Source organism: Vicia villosa, linkage group LG3, assembly GCF_029867415.1.
Source record: "Vicia villosa cultivar HV-30 ecotype Madison, WI linkage group LG3, Vvil1.0, whole genome shotgun sequence".
NCBI classification, from domain to species: domain Eukaryota; kingdom Viridiplantae; phylum Streptophyta; class Magnoliopsida; order Fabales; family Fabaceae; genus Vicia; species Vicia villosa.
The window spans coordinates 214,195,499-214,212,748 of record NC_081182.1 but is presented as its reverse complement, the minus strand read 5'-3'; the positions used below and the strand labels follow the sequence as shown (position 1 = coordinate 214,212,748).

General features: G+C 29.5%; 2 pseudogenes; both read right to left on the bottom strand.

The window, feature by feature from the left end:
* Nucleotides 1-380: 380 nt before the first annotated feature.
* On the bottom strand, nt 381-2,287 carry LOC131659907 (WAT1-related protein At1g68170-like; annotated as a pseudogene).
* Nucleotides 2,288-11,749: 9,462 nt separating this feature from the next.
* Nucleotides 11,750-15,646, bottom strand: LOC131659905 (uncharacterized; annotated as a pseudogene).
* Nucleotides 15,647-17,250: the final 1,604 nt, after the last annotated feature.

Sequence of the window (17,250 nt, the reverse complement as noted above, 5' to 3'; positions counted from 1 at the left end):
TATATTTTTACTTCTAGTTTTAATTATTAATAATTTATTATTTTTTATTAAAGAGATATTTACAACATAGAAATAAAATAGTTTTTGGGCTAATAAATAATTATATATTTCGGTTGAGTGTTTATATAAAAAGTGTAAAGTAGTTAAAGTAATATATGGATCTTTTACTTTAAATTAAAAAAACTTGCTTAACTTATAATAATAGATAATTTATTAGTTCACCATGATACATCAATAAATATAGTTCAATATCTTAACCTTCATCTATGTATAAACACGATATCCTCATACAATTTAAATCACAATTTAAATGTGTTGATATCACAACAAGTAAATATTGTCTTTGATATAAATAATCATTAATTAGTAATGGCTGAACTCTAGGAGCTTTGGATGACTCTATCATGGGAATCAGACATGGAAATAACAACATGCTCATCATTTTCAGACATTCTTGTAATTTCTAATATCTCCATTTTCTTTTTCATTTCTTTGCTTTGACCCCAAAGTACCGCATAGAGACCGCAAATAATCACCACTGCTCCAAGCATGCTATGAAATTAATTTCCATAATATTAATTGTAAATATACTGATGGTTGAAAAACAAACTAGAAAACATGAATTGATAGAAGTTTATTAGGTGAACTGAGATTTATAATATACCTTCCCAAATATAATTTCTCGTCCAATATCAAATAAGAAGCTATAACTACAAGTAAGAGTTGAAAAGGACTGAAAAGAGACGTAAATACAGGGCCCCTCTTCTTTATGCACCAGGCCATAGCGATAACAACTAATCTAGACGCCACAATTCCCTGCATAAATAGTCACTCACATTTAAAAACTTCCTTTTACTAAATATTTACTCCCTCTGGTCCTATTTATAAACAAAAATTTACTTTCCGTATTCATTGAATAACTAATGTATTATATATATAGGGGACGTATCATATGAGAATGTCATTTTTATTTGAGAACATGAGAATGAATATGAGCCATGGTTCAGATTCATTCTCATGTTCTCACATAAAAAAGACATTCTCATATGATACGTCCTCTAAATACGTCCAAATATATTAGTTATCCAATGTATATAAATTAAAATTTTCTTACAAATAGGACCAGAGAGGTAATACTACATTACTATTAGCATACCGAAAAAACAACAGTGAGAATCCTGAGGTTGTTCTCTAGCTTCCATTGGCTCCAATCTTTTTCAGCTATGAGAGCAATAATAGTTGCTTGAATGGCTCCCATTGTGGATATTAAAGCTGCACTTGAGCGAGGACTTGAGTATTCCTCATTCAACTTAGCTTGTGACATGTAAAAGAGAATGGTAACAACAATCACATAAAACCATTGATGCATAAAGACAACTGCTTGTGTGTACATTAACGAGTGAATGAATAAACTAACCTGAATAATATACCACAAAGAATAAGAGCAACTACTTGCTATTGCACATGAAATACCCAACACTTTTTTACGAAGGTTAGTATGGTGAGATGTCGTTTGCTCATTTTGGTTGTGATGTGGATGTAAAAGGTTGATATTGGAAGACAAAATATGAATTTCTACACCTTTAAAAAATATTATCAACATTGCACCAATAAATCCCATTATTGTTCCTATCACTTTCGCCTTTCCTTCCACAACCTTCAAATTGAATTTATCCATTCTATGAAAACCAAAAAGTTAAATATGTTAATGTATTTTATTTTAAAAAATTTATTTTGCAAGACATATTTGTGGTGTATGAAAACTATGTCATTGTTGCTTGAAAAATCTAGTAATAACCAAATAATAGTGAATTATAAAAATTAAAAGAATAAGATAAGGTGGTTACCCAAAACATACAGCCATGATGAAGGTAATGGATGGAATTAGGTTAACAACGACCAACATAAATGTTGCTGACGTCAAAGCCAGGCCCTCGAGATAAAGATTTAGATACAAACTTCCCCTAAAATATTTCATATCAGTGTAAAGTTAGGCATTGATAATATAAATAATTGAAGAGATCACTTGTATAATATGTCACATACCCAAACAATCCACATAGAAATGTCTTAAAAATCACACTCAAGTAATTTCTTCCCTATTCCTCCTGCAAAAAAGGCCAAATTATTCAAGCTTAGTTGTGTTCATTTCTCTTGTTCAATTTCTAGTGAAAGCAGTTGCAAAAATGAGGCGATGTGCTGCGGCTACTCTCATGCTCATTCCATCATTTATTGCTAGCTTGTATATTATAGCCATCGCTCCAAATGCGATCTGTACAAACACCATTAACTACTTATGTCTCTCATCTTCACTATTATTGTTGTTTGTGTTTTATTGAGAACACGGTGTTGTGCAAAATGTTACTCAGAAACAATATATTTATAAGCTAATTTAACTACTATATTTTTTCATTATATATATATATATATATATATATATATATATATATATATATATATCAACACAGAAAGAGAAATCAATCCAGTCCATTAAAATCAAATCTAATGGTCGTGATTCATTGTTCTCATTTCTCATAATAACCAAGTGTTCTCACTTGAGTCGTCCCCTATATATATATATATATATATATATATATATATATATATATATATATATATATATATATATATATATATATATAAAGATCGATATATGTGAATTATATATATTTATATATTTTAATTATATATTTTAATTATATATTTTATATATAAAGATCGATATATGTGAATTTTCATATATAAAGATCAATATATGACAATTATATATATCTTTATATATAAAAATCAATATATGTGAATTATAATTCATTATATATAATGAGAGGAGGGATATTATATATATATATATATATATATATATATATATATATATATATATATATATATATATATATATATATATATATATATATATATATATATATATATATATATATATATATATATATATATAGAGGGAGTGTATCAGGTGAGAACTGATATCTTATATGAGAAATGAGAACTATTAATATCAATCGTTAGATTTAATTGACGCTTGAGATTGTAATAAATAAAACAAGTTGGAATGTACATGATTATTTCTAAATAAGTATAACACTCATTTAATATTAGATATTGTTGATTATCTTAAACGAAAATAAAAAATATTTTATTTTTCCTTTTTTTATCCCTTATTTTAAGATGTTTTTCAAAAAAAAATTCTATAAGACCTACCCTATAATTGAAACCAATTTTTTTATACGTCCTTTGTTCTATTAGTGTCCCAAAAAATAAATTTATAATCGTGGCAATTATTTTTCTAATACATAATAACATCGACATTTTAATTAATATATTATTACTTTTTAGTATAATGATAATACATTTTTAAATATAAATTATAAATAGATTTTTTATAACTAATATAATTATTTTAAAATACCTATTAAAAAATATTCCAAAAAAAACCATGTTATTTTTAATCTTAAAACAATTTTTTTTCATGATTAATATAATTATATGTTGTTGTATCCAAACAAATAATTCATATTTTTTCCTTATTATTATAAAACCATATTTATAATATTTAATTTTTAATATAAAATCATAATTATATTATATTATATCATTATACAATTTACTAATAATTTTTTACTAATTTAAATAGTTATATATATTATATATTTTTTAAAGAATAGAAACTAATATAAATATTTATTTATAAATATCATTATATAATTTAATAAAAAGAAGAAAAAAATATATTAATTATTTTTTGGATACGACAAATAGAATTGCATTAATTATAAAAAAAATATTTTTGTTTTAATATTAATAATAATAGGTTTTTTTAAAGATATTTGTATATACTTTTTATATGTATTTTATAAATTATATTTTTTTATAAAAGTATTTATTTATAATTAATATTTAAACATATGTAATGTTTATATTAAAAAATAACAACTAATATATTAATCAAAACTATCTATATTAAATTACTACTATTATATAAGTTTCTATTATTTTGATTATTATATTTAATGAAAAATGCAATTTATAGATAGAAGAGGGCGGAGATGAGGTAAGGCTTACAGGGTTGGTTATATTAAATTTTATTATTTTGATTATATTTAAAAATTGATTGCGATTATAATTCTTGAAAAATTGATTGCAATTATAGGTAGGTTTTATAGAAATAATTCTTGAAATAAAATCTTAAAATAAGGGAACTAAAAAGGAAAAATAAAATGCTTTTTATTTTGATTTAAGATTTAAGATAATCAACAATATCAAGCCTATTAAAAAAATAATATCTAATATTAAATGAGTGTTATACTTATTTAGAAATAATCATGTGCATTCCAACTTATTTTATTTATTACAATCTCAAGCGTTAATTAAATCTAACGATTGATATTAATAGTTCTCATTTCTCATATAAGATATCAGTTCTCACCGGATACGCTCCCATATATATATATATATATATATATATATATATATATATATATATATATATATATATATATATATATATATAACATATATTGATGTTTATATACTCATTAAGTACTATATATTAAATATAGTAATAATACCTTAAAAGACACATGTGTCTGTATCTTTATATTGTTTGCTTATATTAGTTATATCATTCGGATGTCCTATCAGTGTACTTGGCACTTTGAGTAAAACTAAATCTGACATCCCACAATTTTTGCATAATATAAAAGTTTCTTGTTAAGTGAAAAATTCGATAGTATAAAGAAAAAATTCTGTTTGATTTGAAAAATTCACAGGTATACTCAAAAATTTTGGTTGCATTTATATCTTAAAATTCATATGAGAATGCCTTTTTTATATGAGAATGTGAGAATGAATCTGAACCATTAGATTTTAAAATAAATGGTGGAGATTATGTGTGAATAATTTTCTCTCTCTCCTCCATCATTAAAATAAAAGATTGAAAAGAGATTAAAAAATATTCACACATAATCTCCACCATTTATTTTAAAATCTAATGGTTTAGATTCATTCTCGCATTCTCATATAAAAAAGTCATTCTCATATGATATACACTCGCTCTATAACTTCATTTCGATTTTTTTAAAAATCAACCGTTTGATTAAAACATAATATCATACCTATAAAGTTTGAGATTTATCTATAACAATTTACTATACCATCAAGATATCCAAAGATAAACGTCAAAATGAACTTTCATATAATGTAATTTTTGATGTAATCTAATGACACAGTGAATCATTATAAATTAATTTCAAACTTTATAGGTATATTTTTTGAAAATCATCATTGTGTCCTTAGTTTTTTGCAAAATGTTTAAAAAATCCGATAGTGTAAAAGCACCGAATTTATTAAAACGATTAAGTATTTATTGAATCATTAGATGACATCAAAAATTTTGATATTTCAAAAAATCCGATTGACCGTCTTAGTTTTTTCTTCTACTAGATATTTCTAAAAATTTGATATGACAGTATGAATTTTTATTGAACTTTTCGAAATATTCAATAGAAATCAGGGGCGGATCCAAATATTCTTATTGTTCTAGCGATGAACTAAATAGACTGAAAATAAGAAATGATATAATTTAATGCAATACATTTATAATAAAATCCGTCTATTATCCATTTTTTGAAAATGAGTTAAAATATCATCATTGTTAATTGAAGAGTTGTCTCAAGTTTTGGGAGGTCCTGTGTATATATCATCCATTTTTATCATTAATAGTAGTTTAACCATAAACAAAACAAATAGCGGTCTTATTTAAGCACAATTTTACCGTTACAAATATTTTATGAGACCTTATTTAGTTATAGTTTAATTGTAATAAATTTTGGAACATGTACATTAGTCCGTTGTTAGAATCCTATTTGTACATATTTTGTTCATAGATCTTGTGGTATTTCTTAACTCTTTCACCAAGTTTTGATTCCTTTTAGTGTAATCTTATGTAAATAAATAACATTTTGTTTAGATTGTACATAAGTTAAGTTTTATGAATTTTATTTACCTTTTATATAGGTATTGACTATTTTGGCAAGCTTGGAATGAAAGTCTTTGATGGAATGAGCTTGGAAGGAGGTTTGAAGACTAAAAGAAGAAGATTTGTATTAGAAGGTCCGCTAAGCGGACCACAAGAGCGCTTATGCTCCAATGTTTCATCACCTCGCTTGAAGCGAGGCTTGGCAGAGGCGAAATCCAAATTTGAGTTCGCTTAGCGGGAGGGATCCGCTAAGCGGATGCTGAAGATAAAACATATATTTTGAGTTATCCGCTTAGCGGACCTACTTTTTTGTCACTTGTGTTTAGGCACTTTAACATGATATTTTGGAGGGTCTTACCAACTTTTTATCACAAGATACTTTGTAAGAAAGTTAGGGCAAAGGAGAAGAGAAGAGAAAAACTATTTTCAAGTGTATTTTCAAGATTTCCAAGCATCTTTCTTCATCTTTCTTTGAGTTTGATGCTACCAAATCTTGTTATGTTACTTGTTGGTGAAGCTTCCATGGCTATGGAGAGCTAAGTTTCATCTTGTGTCAAGATTAGAGGTAGTTAGTTTGTAAATATGTATTTCTTTTGATCTTTTGTGTATGAACTTGGTTAATGATTAATATATGGTGAATATCTTGTTATTCATGTTCTATTTGTTGTTTTGGATCACTATTAAGAGATATGTTTCAAACCTAGATCTAAAAGATATTCATCTATCAATAAACAAACTCTAGAGATAGATTTGTGAGTTGATAATCACTTGTATGGAGTTTTTAAAGATTATCATGTCGATTGTCGGCATGAGAGATCATCTGACGGTTGATATGATAATATTCATGATAAATCTTTAGAGATAAACGGTATCAAGAGGATATGTGGTTATATTAATCATTAAGAGGTTCATATACATGATCATTGGAGTATATATGAAGCAAACTAATGAACACTGTAACACCCCATATTTTCTAATTTTAATTTAATAGGAAATTAAATTATTATTTAGAATTATTTGGTATTTTGTTGAATTATTGAAGAATTATGGATTAAGGGCCATTGGGCCGGATGGTGAGATTAGTAGTATGGGGGTGCTGAGTGAGTAAGCTCATTACTAATTATTTTATGTTTTCATAAAATAGAGGAAATTGGGAAAAAAGGATAGAACGTGAAAGAACTGAGAAGTTGGAACACGAAGAACGTGAAAGAGTAACAAAGAGGAAGAGACCAAAGATCAAGAATTTGGCTAAGGTAGGGGGGACTCTTCCAATTACCATCTCTTATCGTGTTATGAATAATGGGGCATGATTAGGGATATTGTTTGGGTCAATTTGATCATATGTCAGAGTTAGGTTTTGGGATAATTTTAATAGAAGTTGAATAATTGATGAATACCTCTGAATTCTATATAGAATCGTATGTTAATTGATGTTTGTGTTGTATGTATTGTATCAATTGTTGTGTTGTTGCGTTCTTCCATGAACACTGAATCTGAGTTATGGGTTTCCAATAATTGGATAAAAAGTAAGGTTTAATGTGTAAAAATGACATAAGATAATTGATTGATGAAATTGGATGAATACCATATGTTAATGTGTGAAAAGATGGTGTTTTAGACTTAAAATCATAGCCTGTTATGAGTGAAAACGAGTGGAAAACGAACTAGTGCGAAATTGCAGATTTTTGGAGAAATACTGGTGTTTTGCATATGGAATTGAGTCATACGCGTATGGGATGAGGCCATATGCGTATGGGTGTGTTGATACCCGTATGGGAAATTTCAGTGTAAAATTAGTTCTGTTGATACGCGTATGGGATGGCTGATATGCGTATGAGTTTGGGTGATACTCGTATGGGAGGTGCCATACTCGTATGGCTGCTGTGTGTTAAAATTATGTTTTGTGTAAATTTTGATCTGTAGCTCCGTCTTTAGTGCCGTTTCGAGTATGATGAACCTCATGAGATAACCTATGAGTTTAAATGATAAAATGAGGTGTAGCTTTCAATTAATTTTGAATTATGAATTTATTGCTTGATGAATGATGTATTGTACATATATATGATGAGATATGACAATACATGCTATGTTTTTAAACATGATTCGTATGATGATTGGTTTGATTGTGTAATGGAGCTCATGAGATATTTCATGTGATGATATGAGTATGATATGAATATTTTGTTCGTTTGATGGATGATATATTGTTGACATATATGATGAGATGTGACAATATAAGATGTGTTTGAAAACATGATTATGTGATGATTGTTGAGAATTATACAATGATGATTGACTTGTTTTGGAAGATGTGAATACATGTATATTCTTACTTTTGATGATGATGATTAGTGTAATACATGTATGTTCTGTAATGATGGTGATGATGATTGATTTGTGATGAATGATGCTGATACATATGAACATACTTAATGATGATGATGATGATGATATAAGTATTTTGTGTATGTTGCATTCATTCATAGTCATTTGATGAGGGATGAATCCTAATGATGAAAGGATTCAGTGAAGGGCATGATTCCCATTGTGTGGAATTTGTGCTGGCAGGGCCGTATCTGAACGATGTTAGATCAGTCAGTGGGTTATTCCCATTGATGATGTTTGGTACCACATGCATAGAGGAAGTTGCATTCATATGCATGAATTTGATAACATGACTGAATGTACTTCATTGTTAGGATTGGTGTTGTGTGTTTTGTGTGATGATGGATTATTTGAATATAGATGGATTGGGTGAATAATATAACTATTGATGTGTTGTTATTTATAATGCAATAATATTTGTTAATTGAGAATGAGACTCACCCTTACACTATATTTTTCAGATTGAGGATAACGGCTTCGACTCAGTGAGGATTAGCTCATGAGTCAATGTGTCAGTTAGCATTGGGTGTCATGCTATGATAGATGTAACACTGGGGAACGCAGTGTCTTAAGTTTATGATAATAACTTTGTTTTGTTTAATTTATTTTGAGGATTAAAGCATTGATGATGTGATACTGGTTTGATGATTTATTCCGCTGTGTAAGCATGAGATGTTTGTGTATGAGTTATAATGAAATGTTCCTTAGTGAATGCATGACATTGACAGATGATAATTGATTTATTTTAATTGTGGCACCCTTGTTTGCATGTTACTCTGATTTAATTATTAATTACCGCGGGGTTTAAAAGGGTGTTACAAACACTAATCTTGGCACAGTTTTCTCAAATCGTTTTCAAACCCTATTTTATTGTCCTTATTTACTTTTCATGCTTTTTACATCTTATGTTACCAAACTTGAAGATGTTTCCAGAGATTCAACATCTTGAGTTAATTTTAAAACTTTTTCTCTTAGCTCAGATTTTTCTATTTCAAATCTCTTAGTTTCAGATACAAAACTCTCTTTGAGCTTTTTGTATTTGAGACTAAGTTTACTCTTGACTTCCAGAAGTTCTGATAAGCTGGAAACTAAATCTTCTCTAGTAAATTCAAAAAATACCTCTTCAGATTCTGAATCAGAGGTGGAATCTTCTTCAGCATCAACTGTTTCCATAAGTTCTATGTTGACTTGCTCATCTTCAGAGTCTGACTCTTGATCAGATGAATCAGATTCATCCTATGTAGCCATCATGCCTTTTTTCTTTTCAAACTTCTTTCTGGGATTTTCCCTCTGAAGCTTAGGACATTCACTCTTGAAATGTCCAGGATCTTTACATTCATAGCATACAAATTTCTTCTTGCCAGATCTTCTGGGATCAGAAGATTCTCCCTTTTCAGGTCTCTTGAAGTTCTTGAATCTTCTCTGCTTTCGCTTCCAGAGTTGATTCACCCTTCTGGACAGGAGAGATAGTTCATCTTCTTCTTCTGACTCTGACTCGTCAGATCCTTCCTCTTCAGCCTAAAAAGCGTTAGCACGGTTTTTATTTTTAGATTTTAAAGTGATTGACTTACCTTTCTTTTGAGGCTCATTTGCATCAAGCTCAATCTCATGGCTCCTCAGAGCACTTATAAGCTCCTCAAGAGATACTTCATTTAAGTTCTTTGCAATCTTAAATGTTGTAACCATTGGTCCCATCTTCTGGGTATACTTCTGATTATCTTTTTAACATGATCAGCTTTTGTGTATCCTTTATCAAGCACTCTCAATCCAGCAGTCAGAGTCTGGAATCTGGAGAACATTGCTTCAATGTTTTCTTCATCTTCCATCTTGAATGCTTCATACTTCTGGATGAGAGCCAGAGCTTTTGTCTCTTTGACTTGAGCATTTCCTTCATGAGTCATCTTCAGAGATTCAAAGATGTCATGAGCATTTTCTCTGTTTGTGATCTTCTCATAATCAACGTGTGAGATGGCATTTAACAGTATAGTTCTTGATTTGTGGTGATTCTTGAACTCTTTCTTTTGATCATCACTCATAGTCTGTTTGGTGAGCTTAACTCCTTGAGCAGATACTGGATGTGTGTAACCATCCATTATTAGATCCCATAAGTCACCATCTTGGCAAAGAAAGTAACTTTCAAGTCTATCTTTCCAATATTCAAAGTTCTCACCATCAAAGACTGGTGGTCTATTGAATCCATTAAAACTCGAGTTACCATTGTTGCTTTGTTCATTAGCAGTTAGAATTGGAGTAGAAGAATTTTTCATATCATGTTTTTCTTCCTGAATCTTTTCACTAACACGGTTAAGTGTTTGCGCCTAGAACCGACGCTATGATGCCAATTGAAGGAGTGAAAAACACTTAGAAAGGGGGGATTGAATAAGGGTTGTTTCTTAAAATGACAGATAAAATATAATCACACAGATATTTTTATCCTAGTTCGTTGTTAACCAAACTACTCCATTCCATCCCTTACAGAGTGATTTACCTCAACTGAGGATTTAATCCACTAATCAGCCTTGATTACAATGGTACTCCACTTAGACAACTTCTAAGTCTTCTAGAGTCTACTAATCACAACTTGATCACTCTAGGAATTTCCTTTTACAAAAGAAAACAATATTACAATAGATTGAAGTGCTTCTTAATAAGCTATAATCACCAAGTATTTTTCTTTTAAGATTAAGTTCTAATACTCACTAAAATATTACAAGTTTGTGAGGTTGAAGATGAAGTTCTTTTCTTCTTTTGTGTGATAGCGTTTTGGCAGCGTAATGTTACTTAGCGTGAGAGTTGGTTTCTGCTGCAACATCAGAACTTCTCTTATATAGGCAATGAGAAATATGACTGTTGGGTAGCATTAAATGCTTTACGTGAATAGTACACTGTTGTATTTAATGTTTCACTCTTTTGTCAACTACCTCGAGCCATGCTTCAACTGATTTTACTGACTTTGCCTTTTGTAGCTTCTAATGTTCCTTTTATCAGTCAGACAGATTTGACATTATAACCTTTTCATCTTGTACTAGCTTCTGGACTCAGACTATTAGAATGACGTTTGAATATCAGAGTCTTCAGCATTGGTGCAGATGTAACTTCAGTCATCAGACTATGGAAGTTCTTTGAAGCGTGCTACCATCAGATCTTCAGAGCATTGCTTCTGATTGCCATCTTCTGATGCCTCAAGACCATGTTCAAATTTCCTTATTAAGACCATCTTCTGATATCTTCCAGACCATGTTCTGACGAGGCCATCCAGATCTTATGGGTCAGAGCTTATGAATGATAATTTTGTGCATACTCCTTTTGACTTTTCCTGAAAAGGAAAACGTGAATAATTAGTTCTGATATCATCAAAACTAGAAATATTGATCAGAACATTTCATGTTCTAACATATTCCTCAATAACATTACAGGTACTCCAACCTTGAGTTTTAACTCGTGTTTTTGAAGGCCAGATGCACTAATCGTGTTTAAAAATTCAGGTGTGTGTACATCATTAGGCACATCTATATCTGGATTCGCCGAGTATGGATTGTCAAAACTTATATATGTTTTTAATTCAGTCGGAATCAATGATAACATGTAGTCACTAATGTTATCAACAATATCATTTTTTGGGGCAAGTATAGCTTTATCTTGAAAAAAACTTGGATCATTCATGTTATCCAAAAATGACAGATAAATGCTCTGAACAATAGATGAAATAGAATCAGTCGAACTTTTAACAAGTGTGATATACTCATCACCTTGTTCTCCAAGTGTTCCATCACCAATCCCTAACACCCATTCTGAAAACAATTTTCTTTGCCTAACATCAACATCAGGGATCTTAGTAAGTAGCCTCATATTTGTATGCAACTTCAGGACTTCACAATAATCCCAAAGATATGAGGAGTTAATGGTAGCATGAACCATATCTTGTCTTATTGCTTTAGGAATAACTGGTAGAATTTGTCTGAAGTCTCCTCCAAAAATAATAACCTTTCCCCCAAAAGGAATATTTAAATTCTCATTATTACAAAAGCGAAGAACATCTCTGAAAGTTCCATCAACAGCTTCAAAGTAATGCTTATGGAGCATTGGTGCTTCATCCCATTTAATGAGTTTTATTTTTTCTATAAATTGTGCTAAGTGGGTATTTTGATCAATACCGCAAGTGGAATACTCATCAATGTCTAGCGGTATAGAGAACCTTGAATGGGTTGTTCTTCCTCCAAGAATAAGCAAAGCAACAATTCCACTCGATGCCACCGTTAACACAATATCTCCTATAGATCTTAATGCTGCTGACATAGCCCTCCAAATGTAAGTTTTTCAAGTGCCACCATACCCATATAGGAAAAAAATGCCTGGTTTATTTTCTGCAACTCGTGCCATAATTTTGTCATATACTATCCTATGTTCAACAATCATAGTTGACATTAATTGAGCATGTTCTAAAGCCAAAAATTGTCTATCGTAATTCAACTCATTATAAATGAGTCTATTTTGGCTTTCAGATGTAAGAGATGTATCTACTTGAGGCATTGTGGGAAAATCACTTAAACTTCTATTATTGCTATGCAAAAATGATTCGAGATCTTGTAATACTAAACTTTTTATGTCATCATCTGATAATTCCAAATCTACCATAATAATTAATTAAATTTAGCAGCATACACAATATATAAATTAAGGTGATTAGATAAAAAGTGTATTTGAACTAACTTAGTGTTTTGTGGAAAAAATTATAGTAGTTATTCTATATAGAAATACCTGGAAATTGAAGAATGAGTCTTTGCCTATGCAAGATGTCATCACGTAAATACTGCCATGTTTTCTGCCAAACATCTTCTGGTCTGGATAGTTGTTTTGAAATTAAAAGCGTTGCAAAAAATTTCGCAAAAAAGTACCTGTACCCCAATTGCTGGACTCTATAATGGCATCTATGTATTCTTTATCATCATGTACTAAACCCATAGAAAAACATGCGTCTTTAAATGTATCATATAACACGTTGTTTACTGTCTTGATTTCCTAGTAACTTCGAGGACCTTTGACATAATTAAGCAAAATTCTCAAATAATATCTCTCACCTGATCCAGGTGGTGCAAAATGAACTCTACCAATTGTGAAACCTTTTTTACGGGGAGACCATTGTTTTTCTGAATCTTTCCAAATAAAAGTAAATTGATTGTATGTAATATTTCTTCCTTCCTCGTATTTTTTATTTGCTTCCATCCATGCCAAAAATTTGGTATTTTCTATATTTGGCTTATTGATAACCCGGTTAATTGGAGCAACATCATCGTAAACAATATATTGTTGATTTTCTAAATGAAAAGGTAGTCGCTCAATAGAAGGTTCTCTATAGTTAATGTCAAAACTAAATATTCTCCAAGATGCTTCATACGATGACAAATATCTACAGTCATAATACATTTAAATTTCATCAGAAATTTCCGAATCCTTGGTTCCATTGTCACTATTATAGAAGCTTGCGGTAACACGATCATGCCCTTTATTGACATACTTAAAAAGATACTTAATAGATCGATACTGATTGCACCATTCAACATTTATATGAGCATTGTATTTTAGTAGGAGATGTCTATTATATGGTACGACAAACCTGTTATCTGCAAAAGACTCACCCTTTTTAATGAAATTACCATTATCTCTCCTTCTATATATCAGATATCCACTTGCATCAATAGTGGTGTTATCGAGAAATAAACGTTTAGCAAACAACGTTGGTGCCATGTCATTTTCTCTTTGTTGGATTCTATATGAAAACCACTCTTTGATAGTTACCATTCCTCTTTTTATTGTTGGTGCATCTGATACATCATTGTATTGGATTCCTTCCCAATATTCATCTTCTCCTCGAGGAAATAGTAATGGATATTGCAATGGCAAGTAAGTTGAACTCAAAATTGAAATACGTTTTAACTAACCAGATTGAGTCTCAACAATGATATCTCTCTCAAATTCAGCACTATCAAAATCACCTACAATTAATGTAGCTACCTTTGAAGTCGTGGGTAGATTGTACCTCCGGTCGTCATAACCTTTCTTACCTAAGATTCGCAACCGCAATATTGGTACATTACATTCACTTATTTTTTTGACGAGTCATTCTATAATGTTTGCAATATTGATTATATTTGTCAAGAACATCCTTTATTTCATTAACTATTCCGGCTTTCAATGATGCAGCATTGTCTTCCATTCTAAAAAAAAGATGGAAAGAAATTTAATTGTGCACATTTATTTATATATTAAAAGTACATTGTAATGTAAAACTTGATAGTGAAATAAATACCCAACCACTTCCATTATGCTCTTTATCTCATTTTTAGTGTCGTAAGTGTATAATTGAGCAAATTTAGGTTGAGTTCCAGGAAGGGGGAGGAGACTTCCGATTTGATGATAGTTCTCACCATTCATGACAAACATTGGAAGTGCATGGCCATTGTTTATTTCACCGTGAATTTTACCACCCATAGATGTGAAAGCAGACATGCTATTGAATGATCTAATGTTATCCATAAATAACTTGCTTCTTGTGTCATGTTTGTGAAATAAATCGTGCAATGGTTGAGGTGCTTTCTTGTAATGAGGAAGCACAATTCTTCCTTGAGAACAACACATAGAAAATTTAGGATTTGTTGCATTATATTGCTTTTGTACTCTTTCTTCAAATCACATGATTGCACCATAATAATTACAAACTGAATTTGGTTCTCCAATTTCCCAGTATTGAGACATTTGTTCTATGAAAAACATTTAGGACCATGTCATACAAAGTGACATGAAAGTAATGCAAAATTAAAGGTACAAATACTTATAATTTAGACAATGATACAATACCATATGTATTAATCACTATATGATCAGAATAATCATTGTGTAAGTTATTGACATGATTAATAGAATCATCATCTAAATTAGTTGATGAACCTGCATATCATTTGTTATGAAACTGATAGTTTTTCATATTTTACTAATTATTATATTATATTAAAAATTAAACCATGAACAACAATAAGTAATAGGACATTAGATATTTAGTTAAATTACCTATTTGATTGAGTTCAAAATGACTATGTTGAGAGACGCCAATTGTCTGTGGCACTATAGACTGATCATTAAAGTCATCTGCATACAAAAAAATATTTAGGTCACATAATAATTTAGTTAATAAAACATTGAAGAAATTATTTATCAATTAAATTATAGGCAATTAATTAATTAAGTGCATTAATTGTAATGTCTACCTTGCATTGATATAATGGGTGAATCATTTAAAAAAAATACTATGGTGATTAACCGATGCTTTTGAGAGATTATTTTTCTTGATGATAAATTTTCCAGAACCTAATTTGGATGGAGCCCGTTTTGAGTTATTGGTGGAAGCGACATTTGAATTTTAATTATGTTATATAAAAAGGTTTAAATTAGTTAAAATAAAAAGATATCAATAATTAAATCATGAAGAATATAAAATGAATAAATGACCTGGCTTTTTTGTTTAAACCGCAAGTTGTATTCGTAACGTGTGTATGTAGCCGATATGGAAATGATATGAAGCATAGATATTTTTTTTTTTGCTTTATAGCACCGGTTTAGTCCGGTTCGGGGGCGAGTTCTGGCATCAAGTGGTTCCATCCCCCTCCCGATCGTAGTTGCGGGGGATCGAACCGTGATTCTCCCTACCAAGTCCAGCGCCAATCACCACTGGACCAACTAACGATTGGTGAAGCATAGATATTTTGTTTACAGAGATGAAAGTATTTTCTGTGTCTATTTATTTTACCATAAATTTAGTGGTTTTAATAGTATGAAGGAGACATGGAGAAAACTTTATTATATATTATAATTTTTAGGTCAAAATTTAATATTAATTAAGATTAAGGGTTTAATAAGAATGCATGGTACTTGGACATGTTAATGAAACATGAATTTGAATTAATACATAAAACATGGATTTGAATTAACACGTGAAAGAAATAGTTTTTTTAGGGTTTATTTTATTTAATATATTTAATCTATTTAATAATAATTAGTGTGTTTAATCGGTTTAAATCAATTAAAAAGTAGGAGACAATTTTTAGGGTTTATTTTATTTAATCTATTTAATCTATTTAATTTATGTAATAATAATTAGTGTGTTTAATTGGTTTGAATCAACTAAAAAATAGGAGAAAATGAAAAGTTTTTTAGGGTTTATTTCCGCCAAATATTTTTACCAATTCATAAAATAAAAAATTATTAATAATTAATTAATTACTATGAATCTCTCCACTTATTCAATTAATTAAATAAATAAATAATGATACTGATAAATATAATAATTATAATTATAATAATAAATTTCTATATACCCACATCTTCAAGTAATCCCATGTTAATTCCTCACTAAATCAATTTAAGTAGTGGACATGACACCCACTAAATCAATTTAAGTAACTAATTAAGTTTTTAAAAACGTGATACCTAAATTATAAATAATAGGAACTGAGCATCTTTTTTTCATGACATTGAGTAGAGAAATACTTACATTCTTAATGCATGTTGATTTGATTTCTCATCTATGTTACATGCTTTTTCATTGATGTTACATGCTAAACATAATATTCATTTCTTCGTGTATTTGCAGGAGATGCCTGTTGAAGAATGTGTGAGAGTGGGTGTTATGTAGCAAATTCTAATTTTCATTAAAAAGATGAATACATGTATCTTATTTTCTAAATCTACAAGAATTTTCTCTTTTTCTCTCATGAAAATATACGTAGTTTATATAATAATTTTGAGGTTCATAAATACATGTAAAATATTTTATTATTAGTTGTTTTTACAATTTTTATTTTTTATCATATAATGTTATA